This window comes from Jatropha curcas, chromosome 3 (genome assembly GCF_041381405.1).
Source record: "Jatropha curcas cultivar XTBG-Jc1 chromosome 3, XTBG_Jcur_1.0, whole genome shotgun sequence".
In the NCBI taxonomy this organism is placed as follows: domain Eukaryota; kingdom Viridiplantae; phylum Streptophyta; class Magnoliopsida; order Malpighiales; family Euphorbiaceae; genus Jatropha; species Jatropha curcas.
In genome coordinates this window covers 17,074,449-17,078,764 of record NC_143153.1, presented here as the reverse complement: position 1 = coordinate 17,078,764, position 4,316 = coordinate 17,074,449, and the positions used below count along the sequence as shown (strand labels likewise).

Sequence of the window (4,316 nt, the reverse complement as noted above, 5' to 3'; positions counted from 1 at the left end):
GCAGCACATTGTTGGATGATAAGTGTAAATTTTATAGTGTTTTTAATATAGTTTTTATTAGAATTTTAGTAAGTTTTTACTTCTTTAATTTAATTTTAAATCACTTTTAGTGTAATTGTGTTTAAAAGCTTCCTTGGTCTTTAATCCGCTTGATCTAAGAGAAAAATGCAGAAATTTGGCGCAGAAAAGAACTTTAGAATGCAAGGCACTCAGCTTCTAGCACGCCCAGCCCGTGCTGGAAGGCACGCCCGTTCTAGAAGCCAAGTAAACCAAAGGAGAGACAGAAGAGAGCACGGCCAGGGTGTGTCAAAAGGCACGGTCGTGCTACAATGGGACCAGGGCGTGTCAAGCATAGCACGCCCATGGCAACTCTAGATAGACTTCTAGAGAGGAGCACGCCCTGCCTGTGCTCTGTAGCACGCCCGTGCCTCAGTACTTCACTAGCCCGTGCTACCTAGCACGCCCTGTGCTTCACTAGCCAGACCTCCAAACTACAGCATGCCCAACCCGTGCCATGAAGCACGCCCGTGCTGCCCAGGCGGAACCAGCGTGAATTTAACACGCAAATCAAGCCTTTCTCACATGGGCCGACTTCAGGGAGTTTCCTAAACACACTAAACAAGACCTGGACCTATTCTTGAAGAAAAAGGAGTCCTAATCAAGAAGAAATCAAGAGCCTAAACAGTTATGATCTCCTATAAAGGATTTTGTGCTAAATAAGGATTCTATTTTCCTAAAAGGAGTCAGACTTGCCTTCAGGATCTCTATATAAAGGGAGGAACTTCTCATAGTAGGGGATCTCGTTTTTTTTTTGTGCAACACTTTACATAATTCTCTTCTTCTCAAAGATTTCAAGCTTCAAATAATTGTGCTAAGATTCAAGGAAGCCATCAACATAGTTGTGATACAGTTTTTATTCTAAACTCTTCATCTTGTTTCTTTCTTTATTATTGTCTTTAAATATAATGAATGATTCAAGTATGATTGAGCTTAATTTAATTACTATGTCTAGCTAAACTTTTATACTAGGGATTTGATGTAATTTAATTCGATTCCAGCTTATAATATTAGATTTATTTTTCTTTGTTCTTGTTATAACTTATTATTGTGCTTAAGGCTTCCAGGCAGAAAAATTCCCCTGGATTGAATTATTTCAATAACCACATTCGGGAGAAGGGTTATTGATATGAACAAGGTAATAATTTACTTGAGAATAATAACTTGATGTGGAAACTATATGGTTTGACTCAAGGGGGGCTTTCATAAGTTAATAAAGTATTAAGTTGTGAATTCATAAAACAACCATAAAACCTAATGATCTGATTCATGTTTAATTTCACTATTAAGATAGGTGATTAAATTGGATTAGAATAGCTAACAATAAATCGGGAGAGCTTGTTAGTAACCTTAGGGTTGTTTTCTCCTACTTGAACAATTAAACTTGATTAATGAACTAATAGAATAAGCTGGATAGAATTAAATGAAATCAAATTCCCTAGTAGCTTAATCCCCTGATTTCTTTTCACCTAAATTTTGTGTTTGATCTCTTTTACTTTGAATTTTCTTTACTTTACAGCGAATTCCTTTTATCATCATCTAAATAATAATAGGTTAACATAATTTTGGTAATTGATAAACAATCCCTGTGGATACGATACTTTCTTACTCTATATTACTTGTTGCGATTTCGTACACTTGCGAAAACCGCTGTCAAGTTTTTGGCGCCGTTGCCGGGGATTGGCGTATCAATATCAATACAAATTACCCTGTTATTAATTTAGACACTCTTTCGTTTTTATTTAATTTTCTTTTAAGTGTTGTTCCAGGTGTTTTATGCAAAGAAGATCAAGGACGACTGAACCTCTAGTCTTTGACCCAGAAATTGAAAGAACCTTTTGTAGGCACAATGCTGCAAGAAAAGCAAGAGAAATAAAACTCGAACAACAAGCAGACATGGCCAACGAAAACGAAAACAGAAACGAAAACGTAGTTGGACCACCACTTCAACATCCGGTCCGTACCTTAAGGGATTATACAACACCTAATCTGAATGGGACAACCTCAAGTATTACAAGACCTAGGGTAGAAGCTAATAACTTTGAGATTAAACCTGCAATTATCCAAATGCTCTCTACCTCGATCCAATATGGAGGTTTGCCTAGTGAAGATCCTAATGCTCACATCACCAATTTTTTGGAAATTTGTGACACATTCAAACAAAATGGTGTTTCTGAAGATGCAATCAAGCTGAGGCTTTTTCCTTTTACTCTTAGGGATAAAGCTAGATCATGGTTACAATCGTGTCCCGCTGGAAGTTTTACCACATGGGATGAATTAGCTCAAAAATTCCTAGCTAAATTCTTCCCATCCTCAAAAACCACCAAGCTGCGTAATGAGATAATGACATTTGCTCATCATGATCAAGAGAGCTTGTACAAAGCTTGGGAAAGATTCAAGGACTTGCTAAGGAAGTGCCTGCATCACAGTTTGCCCAAGTGGCTACAGGTACAAACTTTTTATAATGCATTATCACCTAATATTAAAATCACATTAGATGCAGCTGCAGGTGGATCCTTTGAAAAGAAAGGTATTGATGAAGCATATGAGTTGATAGAGGAGATGGCAAGCAACAGCCACTACCAAAACAATACCGAAAGGAGAAGAACCGCAGGAGTCTATGAAATAGATGCCATTACAGCACTCAATGCCAAGGTAGATAACATGGTAAAGAAATTGGACATGTTAACCACTAATCCTGTGAATTCGATTATGCAAGTGTGTGATAGGTGCAATGGACAACATGGAATTGGGGAATGCATCATGGACTCCTTAAATCCGCAGACTTTGGAGCAAGTGAACTATGTGATGAATCAAGGAAGAAAGAATTACCCTTATTCAAATTCATATGATAACAGGTTAAGGAATCATCCTAACCTATCTTATGGTAATCCTAATAATGCCTTGAATACACCCCCAGGGTTCCACCCTCCAGAAAAGAAATCTCATGATGACCTCCTCACTGCCCTCTCCAAATCACACATGGAATTCATGAATGAAACCAGGGAGAACCATAAAATTCAGCAAGCTGCAATCAGGAATTTGGAGATTCAGTTAGGGCAGTTCGCAAACATGATGGCATCTCGACCTCAAGGTACGTTACCTAGCAATACTGAAAAGAATCCAAAAGAACAAGTGCAGGCTATCACCTTGAGGAGTGGCAAACAATTAGATGAACCACTGAGGAAAGAAAAGGAGGAAAAAGAACAATCAAAAGTGCCTATCATTGATTTAGAGGAAAAAGAAAAGGTAAAACCCTATGTTCCCCCTGTTCCCTTTCCACAAAGATTAAAGAAAGCACAAGATGACAAGAGCTTCCTCAAGTTTCTGGATGTGTTTAAGAAGCTTCAAATTAATATTCCTTTTGCTGAAGCTCTTGCTCAAATGCCTAGCTATGCTAAATTCCTAAAAGATATCTTGAGCAAGAAACGAAAAATTGATGATCAAGAAACAGTGATGTTAACTGAGGAGTGCAGTGCAATTATCCAAAACAAACTGCCTCCAAAGTTAAAAGATCCAGGAAGTTTTTCTATCCCTTGTAACATTGGTAATCTTGACTTTGAAAAGGCTTTGGCAGATTTAGGTGCTAGCATTAATCTTATGTCCTATGAAGTTTTTAAGATGCTAGGTATGGGAGAGCTCAAACCAACAAGGATGTCTTTGCAATTAGCAGATCGTTCAATTAAATATCCTAGAGGGATTGTAGAAGACGTGCTTGTAAAGGTAGGTACATTCATCTTTCCTATTGATTTTATTATTCTTGATATTGATGAAGACAGGGAAGGATCTCTAATCCTTGGAAGACCTTTTCTTGCAACTGCAAGAGCATTGATAGATGTCTATGAGGGTAAGTTGACTCTTAGAGTTGGACAGGAAGAGATTGTATTTGATGTACTTAAATCTTGTAAACTCCCTATGGATCATGGAGACTGTTTTAGAATTGACATAGTCGATGAATGTGTGGAGACCACTTTGCATGTTGAAAATAATGCTAATGAGTCAAGCATCTTGAATGAAAAAGAAAAGGAACTTCCTAAGCATGAACTGAAACAACTTCCACCTCATTTAAAACATGCATTTCTAGGTGAGAACCATTCTTTTCCTGTTATTATTTCTTCTCACTTAACGCTTGATCAAGAGGAAAGGTTGTTGCAGGTTTTACAAAGGCACAAGAAAGCATTAGGATGGTCTATCTCAGATCTACAAGGAATAAGCCCAAGTGTGTGCATGCATAAAATCTTGATGGAAGAAAACTACAA

At 37.7% G+C, this 4,316-nt stretch overlaps 1 non-coding gene across 1 annotated transcript; it reads right to left on the bottom strand.

Moving 5' to 3' along the window:
• Positions 1-2,382: 2,382 nt before the first annotated feature.
• Positions 2,383-2,489, bottom strand: LOC149497641 (small nucleolar RNA R71). Its single transcript, XR_016320281.1, has one exon. It is a non-coding gene; the product is annotated as a small nucleolar RNA R71 (small nucleolar RNA).
• Between the last annotated feature and the right edge of the window lie 1,827 nt (positions 2,490-4,316).